The sequence below is a fragment of the Episyrphus balteatus genome, chromosome 1 (genome assembly GCF_945859705.1).
Source record: "Episyrphus balteatus chromosome 1, idEpiBalt1.1, whole genome shotgun sequence".
Classification (NCBI taxonomy): Eukaryota; Metazoa; Arthropoda; class Insecta; order Diptera; family Syrphidae; genus Episyrphus; species Episyrphus balteatus.
This window is the reverse complement of record NC_079134.1, coordinates 30,292,141-30,311,242: the sequence shown is the minus strand read 5'-3', so window position 1 is coordinate 30,311,242 and position 19,102 is coordinate 30,292,141. Positions and strand designations below refer to the sequence as shown.

General features: G+C 29.6%; 1 long non-coding RNA gene across 3 annotated transcripts in view; it reads left to right on the top strand.

Annotated features, from left to right (window-relative positions):
• The window catches only part of LOC129907821 (uncharacterized), a 147,467-nt gene that overhangs the window by 86,233 nt on the left and 42,132 nt on the right, over nucleotides 1-19,102 (top strand). For 2 of the 3 annotated variants that reach the window (XR_008771180.1, XR_008771179.1), the window contains exon 4: nucleotides 3,803-3,862. This is a non-coding gene — a long non-coding RNA (uncharacterized LOC129907821). Of the gene's footprint in view, nucleotides 1-3,802; nucleotides 4,243-19,102 lie in introns of those variants that run through there. The other variant, XR_008771178.1, reaches the window with a different exon arrangement.

Genomic DNA, 19,102 nt, shown 5'->3' with positions numbered 1-19,102 from the left:
ATGATTTATGTGGGACAATTATTTAGGTTTATATGAATCATGTTTAAATTTTATTCAACTTTAAGAAGATGAAATTTTAAAAAAGATTATGGTGGTGTTGGAACGAAGCTTCATTTTTGGTAGATAGAAGATTATAGAGTCATCTTTTCTTAAGAGATATTGTACTAATTTTTAAAATGAGAGAAGCACTTATAAGCCTAAACTATTTACCTCATAGAGATGATCTGATTATTAACTTCAGCTTATGACACCCTTAAGAATAGAAGAATGTTATTCACTCTATTTGAAAATGCATTTGTTTTACCTATGCGAAATCATAATATAAGAAATTTTTGAGCAGCAATTTCAAATCAGACGAAGAAGCAATTCTGCTGCTTAAATTCGAATGTAGTATCAACTAGTGATGGGAACTATCGAATAAAAACTATCAAACTATCGATAGTTGTAAAATATTCATTCATTCATTTAAATCATTCATTCATTTAGTTACTATTTTCATTCGAATAGTTTTTTTCATTCGATAGTTTTTATTCGATAGTTTTTTTTATTAGATATCTAGTATTTTCATTCGAATAGTTTTCTTAAACGATAGTTCTTTTATTCAAATAGTTTTCTTAATCGATAGTTTTTTCATTCAAATAGATTTCGTAAACGATTGCTTTCTCATTCGAAAATAGTTTTTTTTTGTATTCGATAGTTTATTTGATAGTTTTTATTCGAATGAATAAATGAATGAATGAACTATTCTATAGTTAAAATCATTCAGTTACTTACTATCGATAGTTCAAATCATTCGATAGTTCCCATCACTAGTATCAACAATCTCTACAAATTTGGTGAACTAAAAAGACACTTATTTATTACATTTTTGCAAATTAAATAATTTTTAAACAATGTCAATTGAGCAGACGTTGAAGCCATGATTAAATAATTTTGATGTTAATTATAAACTTAAATTAAAACAAAAATCTCTCCAAAATTTTAGCTTTAAAAAAAAATTAGGATTATTCCAGATTTAACCTGTTAACATAAAAAAAACCATGGTGAACATGAAGAAAAACTACTGTAGATTAAAAAAAAAAATAATTGAAAATCGGTTGAGCCAAGCTGTTATTACCTTCTCAGCTAAGCTTACCTTATTAAATATATAAAAATAAGTGAAAAACTTAAACAATAATATTTTGAATTCAAGGTCAGAAATACTTTTAGTATGTAACAAGAAAATATTTTAAGTACTGTTCTTAATGACTGTGCAGTTTTTTTTTTTTTGCTTCTCAGACATTTTTTTGTATCTAATTAGTAGGCTTGAGACAGAGCTCTTAGTCTCCGTCTTCGTAAGCTTGAAGAAATTATTTTATTTTTACATTTCCTGTAGCTCAACACAGTTGGTTTTTAAGATTTACTGAATACCGAACTTCCACTCTGGTCGTCTGTTTTAGTCTAGCTTTTCTTAATATTGGCTCAAAAAAAAAAAAAACTTTATTGATTTCCCATTTTTTTTTTCATTCAACTACTTCGGTTAGTTTTGGATTGCTATCACGGCCTTGCACCTATTATTCATAACAGGGTTGTACAAATATCAATACAAAAAATGAATTTGAAATTTAAAAAAAATTTTTGATTGTCAATTAAAAAAAAAATATTTATTGCAACTGAAAAAATTCTCATTGGGCACGTTCAGGAAATATTAGGGACTAGATATTTAGGCAACGTCATTTTCTGAACGGAAATTTGAGTAAATTGACTAAATTAGTTTGGATATGATGCTATTGTCAAATTTCGAAATTTATTTAAGAATTTTACTGTTCGTATGGGTAAGACACCAAATTTCACTTAATTGTAATGAATAAATAAAATTAATTATAACCGGTAATGCACTTTTAAGTTGTTTTTCACACAAATAAATTTAATTTTGCTAAATAAATTCTTTAATTAAAAACAATCTGCTGTCATGTTGACAAAAAAAACTTTCCTAGATTTTTAGGGAAAATTTTCTTGCCTAACTTTCCAGTCAGCTTTCCAATAAAATTACCTAAATTGGAAGGATTTTTTTTGACAGCTGACCAATCAGAGACCGAGAAATTACCTAAATATTTAGTCCCTAACGTTTCTGAACCTGCCCATTAAAATAAATATTTGCATTGAAAATAAAATTTTTATTTATTTTTATTAAAAATATTTCGCATTAAAAAAATTATTGCCAGTAAAATATTTTCTACATTAAAAAAATAAATTTAATGTAAAATTTTATTTTCAATGCAAATATTTTTCAGTTGTGATAACATGTTTTTTTAATGCAAAATACTTTTTCTTGCAAAAGAATATTTTTTTTGTGCAAATATTTTTCTATTGCAATACACATTTTTTGATGCATTTTTTTTTGTTTGCAATAATTTTTTAGAAAAACAAAATATATAATATGTAATGTAATATATTCTCAATCTAATGGTATGGATAAAGGTACTCAGATAAATCTACTACAAAGTCTTGTAGATTAAAAAAAAAAAAAAACAAGCAAATTCCTTAAAAATAAAATGCACGACTGGGGTCGCACGTACTTGCTCTTATGCTTAAAGTTACTTCAATAGCTTTTAATTCAAGAAAATTAAGGAAAATTAAAAAAAAAAAAATAAAATCAGTTTTTATAATTAAATAAACACCGTTTTAAATGATTTTTTACAAAAAACCAAGTATGCCATTTTATTTCTTGTATAACAAGCAATATTTAGAAAAAAAAAATTCCGAAATCGTTAGAGCCGTTTTTTAAAAAAATAATTTTTTATATATAAAAATTTTCTGTTATTTAAAAAAAAAAAATTGTTGGTATGCCATTTTGAAGAAATAATTAATTTACACATAAATACGTAATTTAAAAATTTTTCATAAACCCGTTTTCAAAGAATTGATTTTTCAAAAAAATATATTTTGAAAAATTTTTTAAAAATCCAAAAATGTGTTTTTTGAAAATTTTCTAAAATTTTAATATTACTTTTACTTGAACGCTTGTGTATAAAAATTTTCGTTGAAATTGGGTTAGTCTTGTACGAGATATTTATAAATAAAAAAAAAAAACGTTCTATGACAAGTACCGTTAATAACTATACAAAAAATATTTTTTTTATTTCAAAAGTTGGCTCTTATGTGTAATACTATACACAAAAATTTTAATCAAAATCTTTAGAGCCGTTTTTGATAAAAGTTAACTTTTCTATTTCCGTTATATGGCAGGTACCGTTAGTTTTGGTCATACAAAAAAAATTTCAATTTCTCCTCTAGGGAATCACTAAAAACTGCTAACTACCAAGCTTGAAGAAAATCACTCCTTTAGTTTAGGCTGCAGCTTCAGGTACTTACAGACGGACAGACAGACAGACAGAATTGCCGGACCCACTTTTTTGACATTCTCCATCATCGTTATGTCATATAAAATTATTATCTCGAGTTCGATTTTTTTACGAATCCTAAACTTGCCCTATAGTACCTATATATCGCAAGTAAAAATCATTTATAGCTTAGTTAAAACAAACCTATAAAAAAGCTATCAACCTTGTAACTTTTTCACTTTTAATTATCTTGAACTTATTTAACTCCTTTTGGAATTGACCAAATTCACCTTTACCAAACAACACTATCATTAACTTTATCCTTATTTGCAGCAATTAGAATAATGTAACAACGTATATTAAAGTTTCCTAACAATAAGACACCTTCTTTACTTTGTGTTTACCCATTCATCATTCCTAATAAAAAAAATATCAAAATGACATCCCAATTTAATGAAAAATCCTTTATCTTTTTCCAGGTGACAAAAACACAATAAACCCATTGACTGAAAGTGTATGCTTTCCCAAGGATACAAAAGGTAAGTAAGAACAAAAACTCTTCTTACCACTAACTACAAATTATCCATTACAACACGCCAACAAAAATTATTACCAAAGTAAAAATCTCAAACTCTTGCAGACACCTCATAGTTTTTTTTTGGTTTTCAAAAAAATCTACTTATAGATACAAAATTTTTAATTTCGTAAGTAAAACTGTTTGCATCACAGATTTTGCCACATAATACATGAGATTATGGTTTTGGTTCCACTCCACACCATCATCAGCATATTCTATCCAAACAAAATCCTTCTCACACAACAGAACAGAGACACCTCATTCGCGTAGATTAAACACCTCTCCACACTCTTGCAAGGACCTCAAAAAACCCCGTCCGTACCTCGCTCTAACTTGAACTACCGACCCAACAACCGTCCACACCGACACCATCATCATACCGTGTCTCATCTTATTCTCTGCGCATCTGATATTCAAAATGCAAATACAGACGTTGAACTCGGTTTTCTTCAATCATTTAATGGAATTTTGAGACGAGATGTCGACAACGACGATGATGATGATGTTGATGGTGACTAAGTGGAACTGAAAGGGGCCAACTTTGGGGGGGTGGAAGGGGAATATATAGGTATGCCATGACGACGACGATGATGATGGGGATGGATAATATTAACATTGTACTCGAGAGACGAGAAAGAAAATGGGAAAATGGTCGAGTATTTTTCGTTTTGTTTGCTTTTTTTTCATCCAATTTTTGAAGTTATACTTCTTATGGGAGGGTGGGTATGAAAATTTACTTTTTGACAAGAATGTCAAAGGGATTATGACGCGATCACCCTGGGTAGCAGGGCTGTCGTTTCACCTTTAGAGTACGCAGTACTTTAGTATTTAAAAATGCAGTACGCCACACTACGGCAAACATAAAACACACAACACGTAGCAAGTTACATGTTTCATGTGGCAAGTTGTATGTGGCAAGTTGCATGTGGCAAGTTGCATGTGGCAAGTTGTATGTGGCAAGTTGCGTGTGGCAAGTTGCCAGGGTTGCAAAAAGCTAACTTTTCAGCTCAGCTCACAGCTCAGCTCAAATTTGAGCTAGGTACCATAGCTTAGCTCATTTGAGCTAAGCTGAAAGTGAGCTGAGCTGAAAGTGAGCGCCCCAACTTCCAACGCCTATATCTCGGAATTTTGAAAAAAATGAAAAAAATTTGTTTGATGCCAAAAGGTAGCGGGGACTCTAACCTACATTTGGGTACAACTTCCATCCCTGTAGGTACACGCGTTCTCAAACCAGGAGAACTTAAAGGTAAAAAAAAAAGTTAAGCCCGATTCTGAAAAAAAAAGGCATGATGTGGCGGTTTAACATGGAAGGCGATTTTTTAAAAATCTGATAATGTGCAAAGCGTAGGCCCATGACACAAGCTATCATTTGGCACCACTCCCAAAAATTGCTCTCAAGCGGTTTAGCTTCCAGGAGCGTTCAAAGATACGGGGATTTTTCGAAAAAAAAATTTACCCCAACTTTCAAACGCGATTTTCTCGGAATTTTGAAAAAAGTCGTAAAACCGGATTGTACCTGATTTTTTTTATGATTAAAAAAGAAATATTTTACTAAAAAAATAGAAATATATTTACTATTAACCCTAGAAAGATAATCTACGTCTGTGAGACGTATGGCGTGTAAAGAACTGTTTTATCTAATTCAATTCAAATTTCTGGGTTTTTGTTAAATTGATTTCATTTATTATATCACTTCTTTAAAATAATCTAAGTAATGAGTTAAATAAATATGACAAAAAGTGTTAACATAAGACCAAAAATCTTTTTTAGAATCATACGTCTCTGAGACGTATATTATGATTATCTTTCTAGGGTTAAAAAAACCAAGAGAAAGATCACGAAAAATTATCTGTTTTATTTATAAAAATATCCATGTGTTAAAATAATTCCATTAATAACTAGAACCAAACATCTTGAGCTATGGTGTTTTATAAAAGTTTAAAATATCTTCATATTTCATTATACTTTCCAAATAAAAATCAATGTATCCTCTCACAAATCACAGCTCAGCTCAGCTCACTTTACTTTAGCTCACCCAACAGCTCAGCTCAACCATCAGCTCAGCTGACTTTCAGCTCAGCTCAAATGAGCTGAGCTATGGTACATAGCTCAAAAGTCAGCTAGCTCAAAATTTGAGCTGAGCTGTGAGCTGAGCTGAGCTCAGCTCACTTTTGAGCTTTGTAGCAACTCTGCAAGTTCCATATTGCTACTACTAGTGCTGAAGCACACACAATTCTCATAAAATAACCATATCGCACATTTTATGCTCAATTCATTTAGTTTCGTTAAGCGTATACCGTACGTTCTGAACCGCACAACATGTGTAAATTTCACAGCATAGAGGAAGGAATACCTAGAGACGCGACTTCGGTTGGTTTTTCTCTTCCACCCTACAAGCTGCAATGAGAGGAAAAACTCCACAGTGGTTATATGTGGTAGTTTTCCCGTGCATTTTAAATGGCACCAACACATTCAACTGTGGAGTTGAGCTCAAAACAATTAAAAACAATTTAAGTGCTCAGTAGGAAATAAATTCATAAAAAAATAATATAATAAATTCAAAACACGAACCTTTTTTTTTTATTTCTGTACATATTTATTGAAAGGTGGGTGTCTGGAGTGAGCTATTTGAGCTATTCAAGTTCATGTATAAACCAAAATCATGTTTAAATTCAAAATTTGTGAGGACATCTACTGGTGAAAGGAACATTATAGCTTTCACACGTATTCACAGATAGGAAATCAAGAGAAAAATAAGAGAGATGTATACCAATTATCTGAAATTAAATTTGCGGGTGTTTTAGGCAAGGGGGGTACGAGTCGGCTCTCTAGGTATTCCTTCCTCTATGTTTCACAGAATAAATTGAAAACTACATGGACGCAAGGAGGATGAAAGAATTAATTTATTGTTCACTTGATAAAAATGTAAAAAAACGATGTGTGGATTAATTAATTTAATAATAGAAATTAAAAATATCAAATGAAATTCATTTACATATACTGAATGAGAAGTACACAGAGAAAAATAGACCACATAAAATAGAACAAAAACAAGAAGATTTCTCTATGGTTTTCATCCAAGAAGGAAACCTTATTAAAACAATCGGGTTTTCCATATTGTTTTAAAATCTGCAAAAAATAAAAAAAAAGATGACCAGGCTGGGAATCGAACTGGAGACTTCAAATCATTAGTCGCCCACCTTACCACCTGAACCAACCTGCCATGAAAATATTGATCGCGATTTTTGTTCTAGTGCTTAGTTGCAAAAAAAATCAACTTTTCAGTCAAATTTTAATAAGATTTTCTCTATAAAAATAATAAGAAATCTCCTTAAAAAAACCTTATTAATCGTTGATTTTAATAAGATTTCCTTATGAAATGTATGGACGGTAAAGCAATATGGCAATCTGTTAGTTTTTAGCGGGTCATATTTTTCTCTGTGTATAACTTCAGTCGCGTGTACATGTGTACACACACTCTTTTTTTTGTTCGTTTTGTTATTTTTTGATGAAAACCAAACGAATTCGTAATTAAATTTTGAAATTAAAATTTAAAAGGTCAACATAGCCAGAATATTGGTATGGACAAAGCAACCATCATCATCATCGTCATCATCGCACAGACAAACACAAACAAACACAAAAAAATTTGTATTTTCTAACCTTAATATAAAATCAATAGATTCAGGACCTTTTTTCGGAATCAATTTCCGTTGGGTTTATTACCAACAAAATGAAACGAAAAAAATAAAAAATAGTTACCTACTAGATGAAAATGTCTGGAATTTTCGCTTTTAAAAATAGATTTTCGATCTATTTGAACAGAGTGAGAAGGGGAAAAGGGGGAGAGAGAGAATATAAAGTCGAATGTAGAGCATGACCCACTAATTTATTCATTACAATTCTGCCACTCAAAGTGAGCACGTGTAAGGTTAAAGGACGACGAGATGAGGCTATAATGTATTTTTAGTAACATTTTTTTTTTTTTTTTGTATATTTTATTTTACCTTTATACCTTTAGCATAAAGTAGGTTCTTCTACCTCACCAAGAAAGTTCATCTTATTTCTAGAGCTTATTTAATATTCTCTGAGAGAAAAGTCTGCGTTAAGACGCCCGCCAACCGACATCGTCGTTGCCACAATTCAAAAGAGGATTTGTGGTTAAGGTTTGAAAATAGTTAAAGATACTTACTTTTCTTTTAGAAGATACACACGTCTGCTGTTTATTGGCGCTCTGTGCTGTAGCTAGAATAACAAATGAAGATGAATTTACGAAGATGTAGCTACCTAAAAGTATATTTATGTATGTTTTTAAAGAAGCGATAAGTTGAATAAAAAAAAAAGTTTATGAATGATGTTAAAAAGACTTTGTAGGTACATTGATGCATACTTAAAAACTGTACATAATGTATTTAAATTATTTAATTTTATTTAAATATCGTTTAGTTAAAATAATGCTTAAAAAATTTTGGTTTTTTTTTTAATTTGGGGAAAAAAAATCGAACTCGATATAACAATTAAAAAACGATGATACAGAATGTGAACAAAGTGGGTCTTGCAATTATGTAAGTCAGTCTTTATCTATCATGAGCTAAAGACTAAACTACATATTCGATTTTCTTCAAACTCAGTAGTAATGAATTTTCTGCGATTTCCTTGAACGAACTTTTTTCCTTGAGTGACTTGTTGCAAAAAAGAAGTTAAATGATTTAGATGTAACATTTTGAGAATAATGTGGCAAATAAGGTCGAACTTTTGAAGTAAACAAATATTTTTGAAGTAAAAACTTCTTTAGTATCGTAGTGATTTGAAACAAGATGAAACGAAAACGCGACACGAACATTCAACTTGTTATAACTTTTTTGTTTTAATAGAAAGATGAATTAAATTTGTACTATAGATAGGTAATTAAAATAAACTATAATTGTACAAAATTTCAATTAATTTCATATTCAAAATTCTGAGATAAAGGTAAAAATATGTTCTTTTTCTACACACGTTATATCTTTTGATCTAGTGCACATACAAATTTGATTTAACTTTAGTACGCATGCTGATAACATAACCTTTTATTTGATATACCACACATAACGGTACGTGCTCTACAAGTTACACAATCTTAAATTGAAAAAATTGAAAAATACCTCAAAACACCTGTAGAGATCTGTTGCCGATGACCAGCCACCAGTTTAGGAAGTACCGTAATCTCAGTTTCAAAATTCGACATAGTTGGCTTTAAAAAAATCTTACTTTTTTTGTAGGCATGGTAGAAATATGATTGATACGTCATATAAAAAGTGAAATAAGCTTTCACATGATATAAAATTTATCATAGGTTGTCATTTAAAAAAATAGATTTAGAGAGAAAAAGGATTGATTTTTGTACTTTTTTAAAAAAAATTGAATGGGTTCAAAAATTTCTAGCTCCTTTTGTAGATGTTGTTTAGACATGGTCGATATAAATATTTTGAGCTTTCGGGTGATATAAAATTTATTATAGGTGGGTGGATTTAAATTTGATAGAATAAAAAAAGGTAGACTTTTTTGTTTTTTTTTTTTTTTGCAAGAAAAATGATTTTTTAAGGTTTCACGTGTGAATAACACACATGATTTTTTTTTTTTTTTTTGAAATGTAATTAACGGTATTCTCATAGAAATGTCTTCATAACTTGTAAACGATTCAATTGCTTTTGTAATCGTGAATTGAAAAATAAGCAAAGTTTTCGAAATTATTATTTTTTTTTTGAAAAATCAATTTTTTGATAATGGTTTAGTTAAATCTCTTTCAAATTAGATTTTAGGTTTTGATTAACATTTTCTTAAAAATTGGATATCCACTTTTTTTGTTTTGAAAAATGTTAGCAACATTTTGTCCAAATCAAATGGGGTCCAAAACGTTTGAAATGGTGTGTGAGTAGTTTTTAAATAAAAAAAATTTCAATTTCTTATGAAATAACATAAAAATCACATCATAATTATTTAAAAAAAAAAAAATTACCATTAGAGCTACTTTTTCAGTTATAACAAGAACGTGCCACCCAGTCGTGTATTTTATTACAGTAGGTACTGAAGTATAAAGGTATTGTTTAAAAATTATTTTTTTTTAAACCGTAATTAATTGTTTTTTTGGGTATGTTTTTGAAAAATCTCGAAAAAAAAAACATTCCAAGACTGACTAATACTTTAATTCTATAATTTGTTTGCATGTTAGTACTTGACTTGTCACAATATTCTTAAAACCAAACAATTTTCATCTAAGCTGTGGTAGAAAATCGCATTGTGTAAAACTTTTATTTATACCTACTTTTTTTCGTAATAGTGATTAGGGAAGTACGTCTTTTACAACTGGTACCTGCTAAGATCGTTATAATACAAGAATGTATATTTTATAATGCATGTATTATGTATGTTTTATTATTCTTCATAAGATCATTTTTCACTGAAATACAACCTATTGAAAACCACTAAATAAATCAAAAACATTTTTTAGGTATAGGTACTGTATATAAAAAAGTACGTATACGCCACAGTGGACATTTTATTTGTACTATGTATTAGCTTAGCTTTAAGTTTCTTCTTAGCAAAATGTTTTTTATTCAAAAAATATTATAGCAATATGTTTATAGACTGAAAAAAGAAGTATGGTCAACTTTAATTTAATAGGTAGATGGTAAAACACCATTCTTGTTATTTAGTGTATTAGTATCGATCTCCAAATTTTGCGTTCGTTCACACTAACTTGGTAGAAAAATTAATTTTAAACTTTCTAAAATTGTAAAATTCATTGTGTGTACTTCATTGGATTCAGTGATTGGTTTTACAATGAGCGTTTTGAGCAATCCAGGCCAATTTAAGTAGGTACATAGCTGTTTTTACTTGCTCTATAGGGCAAGTGTTGGTTTCGTGTAGAAAAAAAATTTTGAGGTTTTAATCAAAACAAACATTACAATTATAGAGAAGATCAAAAAAAGTGGGTTTTCTGTACGTTTGGTCTGTGGTTTGGTCTGTACGTCCGTGCGTCTGTGCGTCTGTGCGTCCATCTGTACATCGAGCTAGGACCTAAACGGATGGATGGATTTGCTTGAAACTTGGTACAGATGCTTTTCACGTTATTCCCTAGATCAGTTTTTTTTTATTTTTTTAATATCTCCTTTTTAACGCATATCTCCCATAGGTATAACGTTTTTGAGGTATTGCAATTTTCTCTAAAACGGCTCTAACGATTTTGATTAAATTTGGTACACGTAATAGATGTATTGATTCTAACAAAAACTGCGTTTTTAATTTTTCTCAAAAAATGCGGAGAACGGAAATATGGCGTTGCCGTTTTTAAAAAATTGACATATTTTTTAAGTTCATATATTTCATCAAAGCATAAGTAAATTTTATTAAAAACTTACAGTTATCATTTTGAAGTTTAAAATGTAAAAAAAAAATATTTTTAAAAACATTTTTGAAAAAAAAAATTCTTTAATTTAATTTTTTTTCGATTTTTGTTTTTTTGATTTTTTTTTTTCGCTACACTAAAAAAATATTTTAAATTTCCAGTAGATATTTAAGATAAAGATACTGTGAACTACAAGAGCACGACCCAGTCGTGCATTTTATTTTTTGTGCGAAAAAATATTCGCGTGCTAAAACTGTGGCCAAAAAGTTTTGTATGTCAACATAAAGAAGCTAAAAAAAAAAATAGCGCATGTGAAAAGGTTTAACAATATTGGTGAAAATGAATTTAAAAGATTTTGTGATACTTTAAATTGTTTTATATGTATACGATTAAAAGTTCTTAATTCTTAAAAACTTCATTAATACAGCCTTTGGAATAAAGTCTTTTTCAAAACAAAAATTATTAGTTTTTAATATTGCGATTTTATTACACAGTTTTTTAACAATTTTTTTTTTATTAATTTCAAATAAAAAAACATTCAAATGTAATTAAAAGTATTAAAATATAAGAAAATTTGAATTAAGAACTAATTCCTTTGCACAAAAGTTATAACTTTATCTGGTTACTCGTAGGTACAAGAAAATCAAATTTTATCAAACTGTATTAAAAACGATTTCACTTCACATAGTTTCTAAAAAAATAAAAAATAAAAGAGATAACATTTATGATGAATATATAATCACTTCCAGAAAAAGAAAGAAATACCATTATAATAAACTGAAAATTTAAATTTAGGAATACGTCCTTGATTTTTAATACAAAAATAATCAAATTTCAATAAATTTTTTACTTCACTAAAAATGTATACAATCAAAGCATTAAATTTAAATAAAATTTTGGTGTGTCCTCATATGAAACCCAAATTTTCGAAGAATCTAGACCAAAATTTTAACAGTGTATGTTCATTATCAAAGAAAAAAAAACAAAAGAAAAAACAAAACAAAAAAATTAATAAAAAAATAAAAACAAAACGGAAAGAAATTTTGTTTAACCTTATAGAGGCCCAATTCAAACGGGTATAACATGTTTCATTAATTTATGCAATCGTTTTATATTTTTAATTATCAATTTGGCTAATTTTAAAATTTATATTTATCTTTAACAAACGTCCCTTTAAGAGTGATTTATAGCAAAAATTCAAGCCCTTATAACATACATCCCTTTTTTTCATCATGCTGGGTTTTTCTCTTCTATTTATTGTTTGCCTACATTATTGCGCTTTAGTAAATATTTTTTCTACAAAAATAAATATGTGTCTTCATTTATTCAATGCCACAAACAGAAAAAGGACACAATTCAACATCAAGAAAAACAATAAAACATTAGAAGCTTTTAGTCCTGTGATGGAAAGAACATACACGAATATGATATAAATAATGCATCCAAACAACCACAACGAAAAAACGCATCTATCATGACTCTATTTTGTCTATATGTGTATGTGAAAAAAAGGAAGATTGATGTGATAATGTATCTTAAAGCTGTTGTGGACATGTTTAACTCAAAAATATTATATACAAGTATAACACCATCATAATCCTTAACAAAGTCTCTATTACTTTCTTGCATCTGTCGAATGCACAAGCATATACTTATATATTTACATATATAAATAATCTACACAACAACAAAAAAAAAAGTTGTAAAAAAAAGTAGAAAATTAAATCCCATTCCATTTCGTTGTGCAATTTGTCATTTATTATCTCTATGCGCTCAATAGGAATCTAACAGGCTTTTATGTCTCCATATCAATGTATGTGTGTCTTTGTTTGTTTGTGGTTAGCACCGTGATGAATTTGATGAATGTTATATCCTCCCATTTCGATTCACCACTTATGAGTTTTCTACTACCACTTCCACCTACTCCAACTCTGCCGCCCTCTAACATACTCCTCATCATCCAAGGATCCATCACAAGCTTTACTAACAGAGGATACCGCATTATTTATGCTCTCACGATGACGATGAGTGTGTAAATAGCAAAAGGGTTGTGTTTTGTTTGTTACTAGAGAGTCCCTACTACAGAGTGTGTGTACCACTGTTGTAACCATAGTCAGTTCATTACTTCATTACATCGTAAACAAGGACGAGTAGGAAGGAGTAGGTACATATGGTAGAGGAATAAATGCTGTTGTTGATGTTTACCATGCTCCATGTTGTTGCTCTTGTTATTGTTATTCTGCTATCCTGCATAAATAACTCTTTTCTTTTTCTGTTTTTTTTTTTTTTTCTCATAAATAAATATTAATGAAAAATTGAAATATTACTGTAGACTGTAAGGTAAAAAACAATAATTTTTCATTTTTTTTTTTTTTTTCAAAAGTAAAGCATAGATTTAAGCCACGTGCCATTAAGAGGGGTTAAGGATAAGGACTATGAATGAATTAGTTGAAAATTTGAAAAAAAGAAAATTGTATTTGAAAAATCAATCAATTTGCTTAATAACATACCTACATTGGATTTAGTCCTTGACATCTTATAAAGTGGTGTTGACTCGAGTTGTATTTGAGGAAAAATAATCATTTTCTGTTTAACAATAAAATATAAGACATACTTACGAAGAAAGCTGTTTTAAAAAACAGTAGCCTTAGAGCCTAGTGAAAAGGAAAAAAAATAAATATAATGCATCATTCTCACTGACAAGTCCGCTACAAAGCTATAATTTTGTTTAATTTAACTTCAAGCAGACAATCATAAATTAAAAAATAAAAAATAGTCATAAATACAAAAGTTATATTTGTTTTACAATTCATTTTATATGGAATAAGAGTAATGAAAATCTTACCACTTCTTAAAAATAAACTGAAGACATCAGAAGAAGAAGGGGTTAAGTGCCAAATTTGTAGTTTTGAGTAATCGCGTCATTTAAAGTTTTTATGGTTTACAACTTTTTGTATGGAAATGAGACAGTTTTAGAAAAAAGATCTAAAGATAATAAAAGATAACTTCTAAACTAATGACGCGAGATGAATTCCGATAATGCAAAAATTTAAGTTGTCATTTGACCCTTTTATCCGCTGGAAAAAATAAAAACATTTAAAAATGTCTTCTTTTAATGTCTTCTATTGTAATTATTTTTATTGTTTAATGTTTAGGTATTTTGGCTAAAACTAATAAACCAGACTCTTTTTTATCTTTTTCTCGGCGATGTTATGATTTCGATATCGAGGGGATGAGGCCAACTGAATGCGCTGATCTTTTTGCATTTTCTTGTTAATTAAATTAAACGGATTTCTCGTGGTTATTAGCCAAGATGACTTCGGTCTTAAATAAAGGGGAACAATCTTTTTAATTTCAAGAATGCACACATTTAAAGGAAATCTACTAAATTTAAGCGGAAAATCATATTATTTTCATGTAGAAACATATTAATTAAAAAAAAAAAAATTACATACACTGGAGATCAGACCTACTAACTTTTGGGTCACTATAGGCTAGTGCTTTACCATCAGCCTATCTCACTGTTGGAAATAACTATGATTAACTGCAACTTAAGCTAAAAACTGACTATAATTTTGTATATTTTAGTTTTTTGTCGGTTTTTTTTTTTATTGAAAATTCACATTAAAATTAAATGAATAACCTTAAAATTAACGGAATTAAAGCTTGTTTCAGTTATTTTAAGCGAAAACCGTATTGTTTTAAGAGAGAGGTCCTTTTTTTTCTCCGTGTATCTTTCATCTTACTTTGTGTAAAAAAACGAAAAATATTTATACGATAAAAAAGTCTTCCAAGAAAGCATTATTTTAAAGGTGTTTGAGTCAACTGTACTGCCAGTAGATGAGCATTTCTGTCTAAAATTGAAATAATATGTTTTAGTTTAAAAATATCTCTAGTCAATTATTCTGACCCCATTATTTTTTTACTGTGTTAATAGTACTTTAATATTTGAAATTTTAAGGTATTTTTTTTTTTAATTTTACGTGTCTTCAATGTCACACCCGTAACAAAAATGTGTCACACCTTTTACATTTTTGAATTATTATAAGAGTTTAATTTTTCACAATTTTTTTGAAATATTATTAATATATCCTTTTTTCTGAGGGAAACTTTATTGAAAATTAAATACATTTTTATGAAAAAAAAAATAACAAAAACTAAACTTTATTTTTTTTTTAGTCCACTTTTCATTGATTTTTTTTCCTGTCATAGTGGTTAGTGTTTACATATTATAGAGCGGGCGGCCACTGCAGAAACGCTCAACTCATCGGGCTAAAGAAAATTTCAAATGGGAAGTGAAAGAGGGCTATTAGTAGTTACGAAAACCACTGGTCTTCTCATCCGCATCCTGGCACGATTGGCGTGGTAAAGTGCATTGTGCATCTCATAGAGTTGAAAGAAAATATTGGTGTCAAATTAAAGGTGATCAGCTATCAAAATTCTTCCGGTTGAAAATCTGGCCCGTTTTAAGGTTAGAAGCGCTAAACAAAAGTTTTTGGCTGAAGTCCTGTTTTTGGTGGTGTTCGTGGATGAGTTAAGGAGTTTTGTTTGTATCAAATCAAAGGTAAAACGAAGCACTTTCCTGGCATTGGAGTTTTATAAGCCATTTGTTGATAGTTTATTTTTTATCTATACAAAGTATTTGTAAAATTATTAAAATATATGGCAAAATTATACAAAAGGTGCGATGCAAATGTTTTATTATAGACATTAAAGAATCAGTGATGTCAAAATTAAGGTAATAACATATTCTTTCAAAATTTAGAGGTCTGTAGGATCAAATCTTGACATTTTACACCCCAGCCTGGGAACATTAGAAATGAAAAACGCTCCTAACCTTAACAGGCTGCATGACCTTATCTCGAATTTCTGACTTTGAAGACCTCTGGTTTTCAAAAGGAGACATTATTAACTTTAATTTGAAATTGAATTCGCCTTTTAATTCGATAAGTTCAAAGGGGCGGAGCGTATTATTTGAGACTTTTTCCTGAATTATTCGTAGTTTTGCATATACTTTGGGTCATTGTTAAGAATCTATCAAACTTTTTACAAAACACCGTTTTGAATTTAAATGCTAATGACTCTTATTTTTATTTTATAGTGAAAAAGTTCTATAACTCATCGACCAACTTACGAAAAAATAAGACTTAATGAAAAACCTCACTTTCATCGCTTCTAACCTTAAAACGGACTGCATGAAAAAACCTGAAAGACCTCTGAATTTTGATACCTGACAATATCACCTTAAATTTGACACCAATATTGTCTTTTAACTCTATGAGATGCACAATGCACTTTACCACGCCAATCGTGCCAGGATGCGGAATTGCGGACGGAAAGACCTGTGGTTTTCGCAACTACTAATAGCCCTCATTCGCTTCCCATTTGAAATTTTCTTTAGCTCGATGAGTTGAACGTTTTTGCAGTGGCCGCCGGGTCTATTACCTTTAACCTTGTAAAAATTTGTTTATTTTATTTCCATGGCATGGCATTTAGCGGATTTTGTTTTGTAGTCACTGGGGTGTATACGTGCTTTTTTGCAAAACCTTTTTTGCGTAGTAAGATTATATGCATTTAGTCTCTACTTAAAACTGTAGGACCACAAATTGCACTAACTTTTTGTTATAGTTATAGTTCAGCTAAGTCAAAATTTAACGACTCCCAAAATGTATACCTTTCGGAGCCCGGTCTGATCTCTAAGAAATTTAGAACTTGAAATTTTTGTTACAAATGAACATTAAAATTCGCATAAAATGGCCACAAAATGGGTCGGAACTGTCTCTAGCTATACGCAATGCCTGTTCAAAGTCTCAAAATCGTCAAAAAGTACATTATGTTATAAAAAATCACATTTCAGTCACTTTGGAAGCATTTCGTTGTCACATTTGCTTAATTTTAAGACTCATGGTACGGGTTACTATAGTAGGTTCACAAAAGAAAACTTGTGGAACAACACTAGCCATCAAAAAATGTTAGGTCGTGTTTATTGTAAATTGATTAAAAAAGGCTATGCTAAGAAAAGTTATAAGAATAACTTAAAATTTTCCAGCAAAAAAGTATATTTTCAAACTTCACTAAATAAAATGCAATTTAATTTGATCATCCAATTAAGCAATTCTACAGTTCTTCAATATCATCATCAGTTAAATAGAAATCCTTAATAGATTTTCTACAATTAGCTTTTTTTCTTTAATTATAAAAGTTTTTTGTCTTTATAGCATTCCTTTTTTTGTTTTGTCTTTCTAATTACAACTATTTAATCTTTTTCAATCTCGCCATACGCTCAAAACAAAAGGTTTTTACCACTAAGAGTGGTAATGAAAAAAAATATATAAAAAAAACAAAGACAAAAACTACTCAAGTCATAGATGTGAATGGAAAAAAAAATAAAACACTGCAAACTTGGCATTTGCACCTTTTTCGCAAATGCCCATCTTAGTATTGGCTTAAAGCGGATCAGGCAGAAAAAGTTCCTCGTGCAGAATAGCTACTTTCTTTTCTTATTTATAAACTTCTTTTTATTTTTTTTTTTTTATTTTTCTTTGGTCAAAGGACGTTGTTGATGAAGATGATGTGATATATATTTATTTATATAAAGAGAGAGAGAAAAGAAACTGGTAGGAAAAAGAGAATTTTTCATTGGATTCTTTTTAGCATCCTCTTGGTCTTGACTATGAGAATAAGAAGAAGAAATATAACAAAGTTAAATTCCTACTTTATTGTTAAACTAACTTTTCCACTCTTATTTTGGACTACAACGACGACAACGAGTAAGACTACGACAACAACGACACAAAGCGAAACAAGAGGCAAAAGTTTTTGGTATTCCTAAAGCCTCCTCCGGAACACTTTTATCTCTCGCTCTCTCTGTTTTTCGTCTTTCAATTCACAAGGAATCCAATTCCGGACACAATAAGTGCCACAAAGACGTTCATTTTAGATACAAAACAAAAAACAAAAAAACAACGACATAGCTGCGTATATGTGTTTTGAAAGACGAAAATAAAAAAAAATTAAAATAATGAAAAAAGATGTCCTGTATAAGGATCTAGATATGGTGAAGAATTTCTCTTTCTGTCGTTTTATCAAAAGTATACTCAACTGCTGTGTAATTACTTTGGGAGGAGTTTTGAAGTTTTGGATATTATAAACCGCTACCAGCTTACAATTAACCTAATTGATCTCCCACGTCCTTAAAGGGTTATATAGACGCTCATTCTTACATCCCCCGCCGTGAGACAAGTGTAAAAGTTTGATGTTGCAAGTGCATGTAACAGATTGTTTAAGCTTAAAACTGGCTTTCCAGTCCGCCAGGAGGGTTAACTTAAGTTACAAGGTGAGAATTTGTTTTTTTTTTTTTCCGTTCTTCAAGAATTTCCTTACAACTATGCTCGCTCTCTAAAACAACTGAGCACAAATTTCTATACCAACTTTTTAATGGTATTTCCTTTGGGGGACTCCTTGATGTGGTATAGGTTTTTGTGAAAGAACATCCTTTTTGTCCTTTCTTGAGGAGAAGATGGAACAAAAACAAAATAATAAAACTCCAGTTGCCAGTGGCGATTGAAAAAAAGGGAATATTGCTTCAGCTTTATTTTTTGTTTCAATTTTTTTTTTTTTTTTTTTGTTCCCAGTTGGGCTTCCTTTTCGTCCTGTTTATTTTGAAAGTGCTGGTGTAGAACAAAAAGTTTGTTTTTCCTGTTTTTCTTTCTATTCGGGGTTTTCTTCTTTTATTTTTTTTTTTTTTTTATTTTTTTCTTCCTGTTTTGCATTTTACGCTAATGTTCTTTTGTTTTGTTTCAATTTTTATTGCCA